Raw genomic sequence first — 15,520 nt, 5'->3', positions numbered from 1 at the left:
CAAGCCGGCTGAAGACTGACAGAGAAGCATTTGCGTGTCCTCCACGAGCCTTGATTTTCATGGGAACAGCTGTCTCGGTGACTGCATACAAGGGCCCACTTCTTAGATCCGTTCCCAGAAAGGCAAGAGAAAAAGTAGAAAAATAAGTAAAGGCCGTCCTGCTCATAAACAAATGTCAGACTCTTGTAGCTGGTGTGTTTCTGCTTCCTGAGTCTTTATTTCCCAAATCCTAGTGAACATAAGCAATAAAGCTATATCATGCTGGGGAATAAATAATAAATGACTCAGCCTCGACTCCAGCCATGTGTGGAGAATAGATATGGACCCAGCAGGGATTTATATACACAAAGCACCACGACACTCCTGGTGAGATACTTTTCCTTTTTAGGAGAAACTGAGAAAACACAAGTTTGTTTCAAAGCGGAACAGGGGGTGATTTTGGAAACAACACAGTTTTAGTCATTCAGACTCATCTTGAACTCAGCCCTCCAAGCTTCAGTTCTTTCCTCGCAATGATAAGGCCGGAAGCTAACTCCTCCTTCGGCAATTAGAGAAGAGAGTGCAACACCAGGCTTGACATCCACTAACAGATGAGGCACCAGCAGCTTCAGCATAGCCTAGAGACAGCAACCCTAGGTATAGCTATTAAGGACCCACCTTTAGAAATTTGCAATCTTGGTGTTGTTAAATTAAATAAGCAGGAGACTCTTGACCTGGGACTGTCTCATACTTTGAGGTCCTGCATAACAGCTGCAGCAGACACCTTAACATGCCGTGGCCCAATAAGGCAAACGCCTAGCGGAAGCCAATCAGATGATTTTTTCTATTTTTCTTCTGTGTTCATCCTATAAAAGTTTACTGCTCACACTGCTGGGCAGAGCTCCCTAAAACCTCTTCTGGTTCTGAGTGTTGCTCAATTCACGAGTTGTTCTTTGATCAAACAAAGTCTCTTAAACAAATTTGTCTAGAATTTTTCTTTGACAATATCTCTGGCTTCCCGGCTGACTGTCCTGCCTTAGTGGTCACTGGAGGTAGAGCTGTTACTTTTGGCATTAGATATGACAGGAAGCATCACCCCAGGCAGCCAGAACAGAAAAGGAAAATGGCAGACAGCACAGGTTTCCAAGAGCTAGCTTGTCATTCATGAATCCTTTAAGCATGTTTTTTGTAGGGGGTTAAGTGGTTACACTCCAAAAAGATATGTCTATGTCCAATCCCCTAAAACCCATGAACATGATCTTATTTGGAAACAGGGATTTTGCTGATGTCATTAAATTAAAGGTCTTGAGATGAGATCATTCTGGATTATCCAGGTGAGCCCTAAACTCAATGACAAGTATCCTTATAAAAGAAAGGGACCAGCCTGACCAACATGGAGAAGCCCCATCTCTACTAAAAACACAAAATTAGCCTGACCTGGTGGCACAGGCCTGTAATCCAAGTTACTCAGGAGGCTGAGGCAAGAGAATCGCTTGAATCCAGGAATTGGAGGTTGCAGTGAGCCGAGATCACACCATTGCACTCCAGCCTGGGTAACAAGAGAAAAAAAAAAAAAGGTACAGGGGTGAGATATGGAGAGGCAGATATCAAAGTCATCTGGAGACTGAGGCAAGTATTGGAATTACACAGCCACAAACCAAGGAATACCTGGAGCCACCAGAAGCTGGAAGAGGCAAGAAAGGATTTTTCGCTAATAGTCTGTGGAGGGGACATTGAACTGCCTATACCTCAGCTTGACTTCTGGCCTCCAGAACTGTAACAGAATAAGTTTCTGTTGTTTTCCATCACCCAGATTATGATAATTTTTAAGGCAGCCCTAGGAAATTAATATACTTTCAAAAAAATTGACTGAACACATTCTCCAGGCCAAACACTGTGCCAGATGCCAGTGATAAAGCAGTAAACCAAGTCCCTACTCTCATGGAGCTTATTTTACAAAGAGGAAAGAGATTATACACTGGCGAATAGACAAAAAAATTTTTTGAGAGTGAAAAGTCCTGCAAATAAATATGTCAAACATGGCCCTGTGGTGAAGATCATATACCTAGAAAACTGTAAAGACTCCTCCAAAAGACACCGAAATTTGATAAATGAATTCAGTAAAGTCTCAGGTTACAAAACCAATGTACAGAAATCAGTATCACTGCTATACCCTAACAAAGACCAAGCTGAAAATAAAATTAAAAACTCAATCTCTTTTACAATAGCTGCAAAAAAAAAAAAAAAAAGAAAAACTAGGAATATACTTAACCAAGGAGGTGAAAGACCTCCTAGTACAAGGAGAACTACAAAACACTGCTGAAAGAAATCATGGATGACACAAATAAATGGAAACACATCCCATGTTCACAGAATGGAAGAACCAATATTATGTAAATGACCATACTGCCCAAAGCAATATACAGATTCAATGCAATTTCTATCAAAATATCAACATCATTTCTCACAGAACTAAAAAAAAATCCTAAAATTTATATACAACCAAAAAAAGAGCCCTAATATCCAAAGCAATTCTAAACAAAAAGAACAAATTTGAAGGCATCACACTACCTGACTTCAAGCTATACTACAAAGCTATAGTTACCAAACAGCAGGTATTGGTATAAAAGTAGATACATAGAACAACGGAACAGAATGGTAAACCCAGAAAGAAAGACAAATAGTTGCAACCAATTGATCTTTGACAAAGCATACAAAAACATAAATTGAAGAAAGGACACCCTATGTAATAAATGGTACTAGGAAAACTGAAGAGCCACATGTAGAAGAATGAATGAAACTGGATCCCTCTCACCGTATAAAAAATCAACTCAAGATAGATCAAAGACTTAAATCTAAGACCTGAAACCATAAAAATTCTAGAAGAAAACCTAGGAAAAACTTTCTTCTGGATATCGACCTAGGCAAAGATCTTATGACTAAGACCCCAAAAGCAAATGCAACAACAACAAAAATAAAAGCGACCTAATTAAACTAAAAATCTTCTGCACAGCAAAGCACATAATTATCAGAGTAAACAGAGAGCTCACAGAATGGGAGAAAATATTTGCAAACTTTGCATCAGACAAAGGATTAATATCCAGAATTTACAAGAAACTCAAACAAATCAGCAAGAGTAAAACTAATAATCCTATCAAAAAGTAGGCAAATGACATGAATAGATATTTCTTAAAAGAAGACATATAGATGACCAACAAACATGGAAACCTGTCCAATATCACTAATCATCAGGGAAACACAAATTAAAACCACAGTGAAATACCACCTTACCCCTGCCAGAATGGTCACTATTAAAAAGTCAAAAAACAATAGATGCTGGTGTGAATGTGGTGAAAAGGGACCATATTTACACTGCTGGTGGTAATGTAAATTAGCACAACCTCTATAGAAAACAGAATGGAGATTTCTTAAAGAACTAAAAGTAGATCTACCATTCAATCAAGAAATCCCACTACTGAGTATCTACTCAAAGGAAAATAAGTCATTATATCAAAAAAAAAAAAAAAAAAAAAAAAACATTTGCAGTCATGTTTATTGCAACACAATTCATGATTGCGAAGATACAAAATCAACATAAGTGCCCATCAACTTATGAGAGGATAAAGCCATTAAAAAAGAACAAAACAATGTCTTTTGCAGCACCTTGGATGGAACTAGAAGCCACTATTCTAAGTGAAGTAACTCAGGAATAGAAAACCAAAAACTGTATGTTCTCACTTATAAGTGAGCGATAAACTATGGGCACATGAAGGTATACAGAGTGGAATAAGGAACTCTGGAGACTAAGAACAGGAAGGGAGGAAGGAGGGTAAGGGATTTAAAAAACTACATATTGGGCACAATATACATTACTCAGGTGACAGGTGCACTAAAATCTCAGACTTCAGCACTGCACAATTCATCCACAGAATCAAAAACCGCCTATATCCCAAAGGCTATTGAAATTTAAAAATTTTAAATAGAAGCACTTATCAATATTTAAAACATAATTGAGGGATGCAACTCCAGACAGGATGATTAGGCAAGAGTAGATATCCAGAAATATCCAGAAAATTTTGAGAAGAACCTTAGGGGCATTGGACTTTTTCAAGAGGTCAGGGTAAATCCAGAAAAAAAAAATGATATTTTGCAGCCATTACTATATGCCTTTAAAATCCCCAAAATTGTTTCTCAAACTATGCTCCTTGGAACCATACTCCTTGGAACCCTAAGATGTTCCACTAAAACCTGTGCAGGAGTCACACACAGCTGGAGAGGGGCTGGAGGAGACTGAGGCAGGGTTCTTTGTCCCTGACATCTCTGTTAATCAGAGCAGCTATATGCCCTCCAACTTTCTGCATTATAGCTTCCATGTAAGCTTTTGCCTAAGAAACTGTTTTGCAACTGAGAAAATTTGAAAACCACTGCCCTAAGCTGATGTAGCCTAGGAAATGTGAAATTAAACTAACGTAGAGATGGTTTTATCCAGGGCCTTCTATGTTTCAAAGTACAGCCATTAGTTCATCAGGATGTACATAGACTAAACAAGGACATAGAATGTTTTCTCCTTTCTCCTGGATTCCTGTCTCCCTTTAATTGAGAGTCATTCCTCAAGGAAGGAGGCTTTACTTAGCTGAAAGATATATATTGATTATCTGAATTATTTTTTAACTCATTATACAATAGTTCAGGTTTTCACACTTTGCCTAAATATTTTTTAAGAATCCCTACCCCGTGTATCATGCTACAGTTGCTTCACAGCAGTGCTAAAATAAAGTCAAGGAGGCAGCCAAATAGAACTTCCTGTTAGCTGGTGATATGGTTTGAATGTTTGTCCCCTCCAAATCTCATGTTGAAATGATGCCCAGTATTGGAGGTGGGGCCTGGTAGGAGGAGATTGGATCATGGGAGCAGATCCTTCATGAATGGTTTAGCACCATGCCCTTGGTGATAAGTGAGTTCTTACTCAGTTGGTTCATGTGAGACCTGATTGTTTAAAAGACTCTGGGACCTCCCCCTTCTCTCTCTCTTGCTCCCACTCTCACCATGTGACATCATCTGCTCTCCCTTTGTCTTCTGCCATGATTGTAAGCTTCCTAAGACCCTCACTAGAAACGGATTCTGGAGCCATGCTTGTACAGTCTGCAGAACTGTGAGCCAATTAAACCTCTTTTCTTTATAAGTTACCTAGTTTCAGATATTCCTTTATAGCAATGCAGAAACTGACTAACACAGAAAATACTGAGGAGAAGGATGTTGCTATAAAGATACCTGAAAATGTGGAAGTGGCTTTTAGTAACGGGCAGAGGTTGGAAGGGTTTGAAGGACTCAGAAGACAGGAAGATGAAGGAAAGTTTGGAACATCTTAGAAAGTTGTTAAGTGGTTGTGACCAAAATGCTGATCGAAATACAGAGTGAATATGAGCCTGATGAAGTGAGGAAGATGGGAATGAGGAACTTATTGGGAACTGGAGTTAAGGTCACCCATGTTACACCCTAGCAAAGAATGTGGTTGGGTTGGATTCATGACCTGGAGATCTGTGGAAGTTTGAATTTAAGAGTGATGACCTAAGATATTTGGCAGAAGAAATTTATAAGAAGCAAAGTGGTCCAAGATGTGGCCTGGATGATTGCAACAACCTATGATTAGATACAGGAGTGAAGAAATGATTTAAAGTTGGAATTTATAATGAAAAGGGAAGCAGAGCAAAAAAATGGAAAAATTTGCCTCCTGGCCATGTGGTAAAGAAAGCAAAAGCATTTTCAGGAGAGGAATAAAAACAGGCTATGTTGTACAGATTAGCATGACTGGAAGGGAGGCCAAGTGCTAATAATATCCAAGACAATGGATGAAGGGCTTTGAAGCCATTTCAGAAGTTTTCAGGGCAGCCTCCCCTCACAGGCCCAGAGGCCTAGGAGGAAAGAATGATGTTGGTGGCCAGGCCCAGGGCCCCACTGCCCTGTGCAGCCTTGGGACACTGCATCCCGCATTCTGACTACTATAGTTTCAGCTTCAGCTCAAAGAGGCCCAGATCCAGCTTGGACCATGACTCTGGAGGGTGCAAGCCATAAGCCTTGGTAGCTGCCATGTGGTGTTAAGCTTTCCAATGCTCAGAATGCAAGCATGAAGGAGGCTTAATGGCTTCCACCTAGATTTCAGAAGATGTATGGAAAAGCCTGGGTGCCCAGCAGAAGCCTGCCGTAGAAGTGGAGCCCTCACAGAGAAGCACTATTAGGGCAATACTGAGGGGAAGTGTGGGTTTGGAGCCCCCACACAGCATCCCCACTGGGGCACTGCCTAGTGGAGTTGCAGGAAGGAGGCCTATTGGAGTTGCAGAATGGTAGATTCACTGGCAGCTTGCACCCTTTACCTAGAAAAGCTACAATCTCTCAACTCCAACCTGTGAGACTAGCCACATGGCCTGCACCCTGCAAAACCACAGCAGTGGGGCTGCCTAGAACCCTGAGATCCCAAGCCTCACACGAAGATGTGGGACATGAAGTCAAGAATTATGTTAAAGCTCTAAAATATAATGCCTGCACTGCTGGATTTCTGACTTGATTGGGCCCTATTATCCCTTCTTTTGGCCAATTTCTTCCTTTTGGAATGTATACCCAAAGCCTCTACCACCATTGTATCTTGGAAGCACATAACTTGTTTTTTATCTGATAGGCACATAGTTGAAAGAACTTCATCTCCAGATAAGATTTGGAACTTGAGACTTGAGACTTGGGACTTTTTAGTAAGGCTGGAATGAGTTAAGAATTGAGGGAACTATCATGAATGCATGACTGTATTTCAAAATGTGAAAAGGTCATGAGATTTGGGGGACCCTCACCAGAAGCAGAATATCCTCAAGTATTTCTTTATAGTGATACAAAAACTGACTAACAAAGCTAGTAATCTTCTCCACTCTATAATCAATGACAATTTTTTTAAAAAGTGGCAGTAGAGTACCCTCAATGGATTTAGCTGGGCTAATTTTAGCCTGCTGAAACCTCAGGGTTATCAGTTGCAATTAGATTTTCTGTAACATAAAAAAAAATCATGAATAATAGTGGCATAAACAAGAGGAAAGGACGTTTTAATTCCCCTCCCCAAAAAGTCGTGTAGTCAGGCCACATCCACCATGGCACTCAAGTGTTAGGACCCAGGTTCCTTTCACCTTGTGGTTCTGCCATGCAGAGTTTCTGTCCCAAGATCACCTCATGGTTCAAAAGGGCTACTTGAGCCCCAACCACATAATCCAAATTTCTACCAACAGGAAGGATGAAGTAGGGGGAAAGGACATGCCTTCTCACTTTAAAGAAGCTTGGAAATTGCAACTTGTACTTCATTTTACACCTCATTGGCCAAAACTTAACTATGTGGCCAAATCCAGCTGCAGGAAGTTGAGAAATGTAGTCTTTTTTCCAAGTAGTCATGTGCTAGCTTAAAATTAGGTGTTGTATTGCTAACCCCTGTGTACCTCAGTAGCCTCATCTCACTGTGCTCACCCCTACTCTCTGAGCTCTGCCACACTGGCCTGCTCCCAGTGCCTTGACTAGATCGGGCTCCCTTACAACAGAGGGTCTTTGTATGTTCTCTTTCGTTGTCTGAGCCACTCTTCTCCCATGGCCTACCCTCCTTATCTATCTATTAATAAACCCCATCTATCCTTCAGATCTGACTTGAAACAACACCTTCAGAGGAACGCCTTCCTTTACATTAAACTAGGTTGAATGCCCCACTATACAGTCTCAGGGTACATACCCTTCTTGTTTGTAGTACTTATCACTGTTATAGTTTGACATTTACTTGCATGGTTAGTTGATTAATGATTATCTCCTCCTTCAGGCAGTAAGTCTGTCTTATTCACTACTGTATCTCTAGTACTTTGTTTAATACCTGGTAGAAGGTGTCCAGTAAATATGAGTTAAACAAGTTAATACCATTTAAATGTCTGCTTTACAAACAAGGTGCCAAATTCCCTAAAAAAAAAAGAAAAAACTATTTTTGGGGCAAAGGACACAAACAGAAACTTCTCAAAAGAAGACATAAATGTGGCTAACATGCATCTGAAAAAATGCTCAGCATCACTAATCATTAGAGAAATGCAAATCAAAACTGCATGAGACACCATTTCACACCAGTCAGAATAGTTACTATTTAAAAAGTCGAAAAATAACAGACATTGCTGAGGTTGCAGATAAAAGGGAATGTTTATACATGCTGATGGGAATGTAAATTAGTTCTGTCTCTCTGGAAAGCAGTTTGGAGATATCTCAAAGAACTTAGAAACACCATTGGACCTAGCAATCCCATTACTTGATATATACCCAAAGGAATATAAATCATTCTGCCATAAAGACACCTGCATACATGCATTCACTGCAGCACTATTCACAATAGCAAAGACATGGAATCAACCTAGATGCTTACTAACAGTAGATTGGATGAAGAAAATGTGGTATATATACATCATGGAATACTATGCAGCCATAAAAAGAGTGAAATCATGTACTTTTCAGCAACATGGATGGAACTGGAGGCCATTATCCTAAGCAAATTAATTTAGGAACAGAAAACCCAATACTGCATGTTCTCACTTACAAGTAGGAGCCAAATATTGGGTGCTCATGGACATAAAGATGGCAACAACAGACACTGGGGACTACTTGAGAGTGAAAGGTGGGAGGAGGGTGAAAAAATCATTTGTACACCAAACCCTAGTAACATGCAATTTACTCATAACCATGTAACAAACCTGCACACGTATCCCCTTGAACCTAAAATACAAGTTAGAAGGTAAACAAAAACATATTTGTGATAAATATAAGATGTATAAGATGTACAACTAATTACAAAGTTTTTTTTTCCATTTCGCTTGCCTAAATTATGATTGTATACAAAATTAAAAATATGAATATTTTCTTGCCCATAATCTGGAAACTCTGAAGCTTTTTTTAGGAAGAGGGATATGGAGTGGTTGCTTATATTAGTGAATGTGGGCATGAGGCAGTGGGGGAGGAGTTTTATTTCTATTTTTAATCTTCCCAGGTGTTTTCTCCTTCATTCCCAAGCTCCTTTGCAGCTGGCTTTAAATTTTTGCATTGAGTCATCCTTGAATACATTTCCTAAATATATTCTAATCAAAGTAGCAGCCTTCCTTTAGTATTTCAGCCAGTCTGATGTATTTCTAACAACACAGACAACAATTTCATTCCTCTAACTTGAATAGTCTTCTATCAGCAGCTTTATTGAAAAATACCCTCGTGTGCAATTTACCAGCACTTTCTGTTTAGGGGTGATGGCAATAGGCCTTGTTCAGGGAATCAAAACTGAACAACTCCCAAAACTAATCTTTTACTGGAGTTGAGTCATATTTTTCTATATTTCTTTTGTGTAAAAATAACCACAAAAAATAAAATGACTACGGGAGAGAGAACAAATAATCAAGAGCTGACTATATTTGTGGTGTTTTCCAACTGTGGCTTCTACATGACTTCCTTGTTAAATTATCTTGAATCTTATTGTCCTTGATAATGATGAAATGATACTAGAGTCATATTTATTGAGTGCTTACTGTATGCCATGCAGAGCCATCAAAATAAAACACTAAGGAACACTATGCTAACCTAATATTATAAAACCTAACACACTAGAACGCCCTATGTTTGAAACTCACTGTGTCTGGCAGTATACACTATTTATATGTAAATGACACAAAAATCTTCTACCGGCAAATTTGTAAGCATGAGTCATAAGATTTCTTGAGCTCTTCTCCTTCCACATACAAATCTTGATATGTATTAGGGATACTCTTCCTCCTCACTTGAGTTTGAGATTATTAACTCAAGCTACCTCCTTGGGTTTTCACTGACTTATTTCTTTTTTTTTTTTTTTTTTTTTTTTTTTTTTTATTATACTTTAAGTTCTAGGGTACATGTGCATAACGTGCAGGTTTGTTACATATGTATACTTATGCCATGTTGGTGTGCTGCACCCATCAACTCGTCAGCACCCATCAATTCATCATTTATATCATGTATAACTCCCCAATGCAATCCCTCCCTCCTCCCCCCTCCCCCCTCCCCATGATAGACCCCAGTGTGTGATGTTCCCTTCCCGAGTCCAAGTGATCTCATTGTTCAGTTCCCACCTATGAGTGAGAACATGCGGTGTTTGGTTTTCTCTTCTTGTGATAGTTTGCTAAGAATGATGGTTTCCAGCTGCATCCATGTCCCTACAAAGGACGCAAACTCATCCTTTTTTATGGCTGCATAGTATTCCATGGTGTATATGTGCCACATTTTCTTAATCCAGTCTGTCACAGATGGACATTTGGGTTGATTCCAAGTCTTTGCTATTGTGAATAGTGCCGCAATAAACATACGTGTACATGTGTCTTTGTAGTAGACTAATTTATAATCCTTTGGGTATATACCCAGTAGTGGGATGGCTGGGTCATATGGTACATCTAGTTCTAGATCCTTGAGGAATTGCCATACTGTTTTCCATAATGGTTGAACTAGTTTACAATCCCACCAACAGTGTAAAAGTGTTCCTATTTCTCCACATCCTCTCCAACACCTGTTGTTTCCTGACTTCTTAATGATTGCCATTCTAACTGGTGTGAGATGGTATCTCATTGTGGTTTTGATTTGCATTTCTCTGATGGCCAGTGATGATGAGCATTTTTTCATGTGTCTGTTGGCTGTATGAATATCTTCTTTTGAGAAATGTCTGTTCATATCCTTTCCCCACTTTTTGATGGGGTTGTTTGTTTTTTTCTCGTATATTTGTTTGAGTTCTTTGTAGATTCTGGATATTAGCCCTTTGTCAGATGAGTAGGTTGCAAAAATTTTCTCCCATTCTGTAGGTTGCCTGTTCACTCTGATGGTAGTTTCTTTTGCTGTGCAAAAGCTCTTAAGTTTAATTAGATCCCATTTGTCAATTTTGGCTTTTGCTGCCGTTGCTTTTGGTGTTTTAGACATGAAGTCCTTGCCCATGCCTATGTCCTGAATGGTACTACCTAGATTTTCTTCTAGGGTTTTTATGGTATTAGGTCTAACATTTAAGTCTCTAATCCATCTTGAATTAATCTTCGTATAAGGGGTAAGGAAAGGATCCAGTTTCAGCTTTCTACTTATGGCTAGCCAATTTTCCCAGCACCATTTATTAAATAGGGAATCCTTTCCCCATTTCTTGTTTCTCTCAAGTTTGTCAAAGATCAGATGGCTGTAGATGTGCGGTATTATTTCTGAGGACTCTGTTCTGTTCCATTGGTCTATATCTCTGTTTTGGTACCAGTACCATGCTGTTTTGGTTACTGTAGCCTTGTAGTATAGTTTGAAGTCAGGTAGCGTGACGCCTCCAGCTTTGTCCTTTTGACTTAGGATTGTCTTGGCAATGCGGGCTCTTTTTTGGTTCCATATGAACTTTAAAGCAGTTTTTTCCAATTCTGTGAAGAAACTCATTGGTAGCTTGATGGGGATGGCATTGAATCTATAAATAACCTTGGGCAGTATGGCCATTTTCACGATATTGATTCTTCCTATCCATGAGCATGGTATGTTCTTCCATTTGTTTGTGTCCTCTTTGATTTCACTGAGCAGTGGTTTGTAGTTCTCCTTGAAGAGGTCCTTTACATCCCTTGTAAGCTGGATTCCTAGGTATTTTATTCTCTTTGAAGCAATTGTGAATGGAAGTTCATTCCTGATTTGGCTCTCTGCTTGTCTGTTGCTGGTGTATAAGAATGCTTGTGATTTTTGCACATTAATTTTGTATCCTGAGACTTTGCTGAAGTTGCTTATCAGCTTAAGGAGATTTTGGGCTGAGACGATGGGGTTTTCTAAATATACAATCATGTCATCTGCAAACAGGGACAATTTGACTTCTTCTTTTCCTAACTGGATACCCTTGATTTCTTTCTCTTGCCTGATTGCCCTAGCCAGAACTTCCAACACTATGTTGAATAGGAGTGGTGAGAGAGGGCATCCCTGTCTTGTGCCAGTTTTCAAAGGGAATTTTTCCAGTTTTTGCCCATTCAGTATGATATTAGCTGTGGGTTTGTCATAAATAGCTCTTATTATTTTGAGGTACGTTCCATCAATACCGAATTTATTGAGCGTTTTTAGCATGAAGGGCTGTTGAATTTTGTCAAAAGCCTTTTCTGCATCTATTGAGATGATCATGTGGTTCTTGTCTTTGGTTCTGTTTATATGCTGGATTACGTTTATTGATTTGCGAATGTTGAACCAGCCTTGCATCCCAGGGATGAAGCCCACTTGATCATGGTGGATAAGCTTTTTGATGTGCTGCTGAATCCGGTTTGCCAGTATTTTATTGAGGATTTTTGCATCAATGTTCATCAGGGATATTGGTCTAAAATTCTCTTTTTTTGTTGTGTCTCTGCCAGGCTTTGGTGTCAGGATGATGTTGGTCTCATAAAATGAGTTAGGGAGGATTCCCTCTTTTTCTATTGATTGGAATAGTTTCAGAAGGAATGGTACCAGCTCCTCCTTGTACCTCTGGTAGAATTCAGCTGTGAATCCATCTGGTCCTGGACTTTTTTTGGTGGGTAGGCTATTAATTGTTGCCTCAATTTCAGAGCCTGCTATTGGTCTATTCAGGGATTCAACTTCTTCCTGGTTTAGCCTTGGGAGAGTGTAAGTGTCCAGGAAATTATCCATTTCTTCTAGATTTTCTAGTTGATTTGCGTAGAGGCGTTTATAGTATTTTCTGATGGTAGTTTGTATTTCTGTGGGGTCAGTGGTGATATCCCCTTTATCATTTTTTATTGCATCGATTTGATTCCTCTCTCTTTTTTTCTTTATTAGCCTTGCTAGCGGTCTGTCAATTTTGTTGATCTTTTCAAAAAACCAACTCCTGGATTCATTGATTTTTTGGAGGGTTTTTTGTGTTTCTATCTCCTTCAGTTCTGCTCTGATCTTAGTTATTTCTTGCCTTCTGCTAGCTTTTGAATGTGATTGCTCTTGCCTCTCTAGTTCTTTTAATTGTGATGTTAGAGTGTCAATTTTAGATCTTTCCTGTTTTCTCTTGTGGGCATTTAGTGCTATAAATTTCCCTCTACACACTGCTTTAAATGTGTCCCAGAGATTCTGGTATGTTGTATCTTTGTTCTCATTGGTTTCAAAGAACATCTTTATTTCCGCTTTCATTTCGTTATGTACCCAGTAGTCATTCAGGAGCAGGTTGTTCAGTTTCCATGTAGTTGAGCGGTTTTGATTGAGTTTCTTAGTCCTGAGTTCTAGTTTGATTGCACTGTGGTCTGAGAGACAGTTTGTTATAATTTCTGTTCTTTTACATTTGCTGAGGAGTACTTTACTTCCAATTATGTGGTCAATTTTGGAATAAGTGCGATGTGGTGCTGAGAAGAATGTATATTCTGTTGATTTGGGGTGGAGAGTTCTATAGATGTCTATTAGGTCCGCTTGGTGCAGAGATGAGTTCAATTCCTGGATATCCTTGTTAACTTTCTGTCTCGTTGATCTGTCTAATGTTGACAGCGGAGTGTTGAAGTCTCCCATTATTATTGTATGGGAGTCTAAGTCTCTTTGTAAGTCTCTAAGGACTTGCTTTATGAATCTGGGTGCTCCTTTATTGGGTGCATATATATTTAGGAGAGTTAGCTCTTCCTGTTGAATTGATCCCTTTACCATTATGTAATGGCCTTCTTTGTCTCTTTTGATCTTTGATGGTTTAAAGTCTGTTTTATCAGAGACTAGGATTGCAACCCCTGCTTTTTTTTGTTCTCCATTTGCTTGGTAGATCTTCCTCCATCCCTTTATTTTGAGCCTATGTATGTCTCTGCATGTGAGATGGGTCTCCTGAATACAGCAGACTGATGGGTCTTGACTCTTTATCCAGTTTGCCAGTCTGTGTCTTTTAATTGGAGCATTTAGTCCATTAACATTTAAGGTTAATATTGTTATGTGTGAACTTGATCCTGCCATTATGATATTAACTGGTTATTTTGCTCGTTAGTTGATGCAGTTTCTTCCTAGCCTCGATGGTCTTTACATTTTGCCATGTTTTTGCGATGGCTGGTACCGGTTGTTCCTTTCCATGTTTAGGGCTTCCTTCAGGGTCTCTTGTAAGGCAGGCCTGGTGGTGACAAAATCTCTAAGCATTTGCTTATCTGTAAAGGATTTTATTTCTCCTTCACTGATGAAACTTAGTTTGGCTGGATATGAAATTCTGGGTTTAAAATTCTTTTCTTTAAGAACGTTGAATATTGGCCCCCACTCTCTTCTGGCTTGTAGAGTTTCTGCCGAGAGATCTGCTGTTAGTCTGATGGGCTTCCCTTTGTGGGTGACCCGACCTTTCTCTCTGGCTGCCCTTAAGATTTTTTCCTTCATTTCAACTTTGGTGAATCTGGCAATTATGTGTCTTGGAGTTGCTCTTCTGGAGGAGTATCTTTGTGGCGTTCTCTGTATTTCCTGAATTTGAATGTTGGCCTGCCCTACTAGGTTGGGGAAGTTCTCCTGGATGATATCCTGAAGAGTGTTTTCCAACTTGGTTCCATTTTCCCCCTCACTTTCAGGCACCCCAATCAGACGTAGATTTGGTCTTTTTACGTAATCCCATACTTCTTGCAGGCTTTGCTCATTTCTTTTTCTTCTTTTTTCTTTTGGTTTCTCTTCTCGCTTCATTTCATTCATTTGATCTTCAATCGCTGATACTCTTTCTTCCAGTTGATCGAGTCGGTTACTGAAGCTTGTGCATTTGTCACGTATTTCTCGTGTCATGGTTTTCATCTCTGTCATTTCGTTTATGATCTTCTCTGCATTAATGAGTCTAGCTGTCAATTCTTCCACTCTTTTTTCAAGATTTTTAGTTTCTTTGCGCTGGGTACGTAATTCCTCCTTAAGCTCTGATAAGTTTGATGGACTGAAGCCTTCTTCTCTCCTCTCGTCCAAGTCATTCTCTGACCAGCTTTGATCCGTTGCTGGTGATGGGCTGCGCTCCTTTGCAGGGGGAGATGCGCTCTTATTTTTTGAATTTCCAGCTTTTCTGCCCTGCTTCTTCCCCATCTTTGTGGTTTTATCTGTCTCTGGTCTTTGATGGTGGTGACGAACTGATGGGGTTTTGGTATAGGTGTCCTTCCTGTTTGATAGTTTTCCTTCTGACAGTCAGAAGGACTCTCTGTTGGTCTGTTGGAGATTGCTTGAGGTCCACTCCAGACCCTGTTTGCCTGGGTATCAGCAGCAGAGGTTGCCGAAGATAGAATATTGCTGAACAGCGAGTGTACCTGTCTGATTCTTCCTTTGGAAGTTTCCTCTCAGGGGTGTACTCCACCCTGGGAGGTGTGGGGTGTCAGACTGCCCCTAGTGGGGGATTTCTCCCAGCTAGGCTACTCAGGGGTCAGGGACACACCTGAGCAGGCAGTCTGTCCGTTCTCAGATCTCAACCTCCGCGTTGGGAGATCCGCGGCTCTCCCCAAAGCTGTCAGACAGAGTCGTTCGCGTCTGCACCGGCTCCCGCTACTTCCCCTGTTGGTCTTCAGCTGTGCGCTGTCCCCAGAGGTGGAGACTA

Source organism: Rhinopithecus roxellana, chromosome 2 (genome assembly GCF_007565055.1).
Source record: "Rhinopithecus roxellana isolate Shanxi Qingling chromosome 2, ASM756505v1, whole genome shotgun sequence".
Lineage (NCBI taxonomy): Eukaryota > Metazoa > Chordata > Mammalia > Primates > Cercopithecidae > Rhinopithecus > Rhinopithecus roxellana.
Note: the sequence above shows the minus strand (reverse complement) of the source record.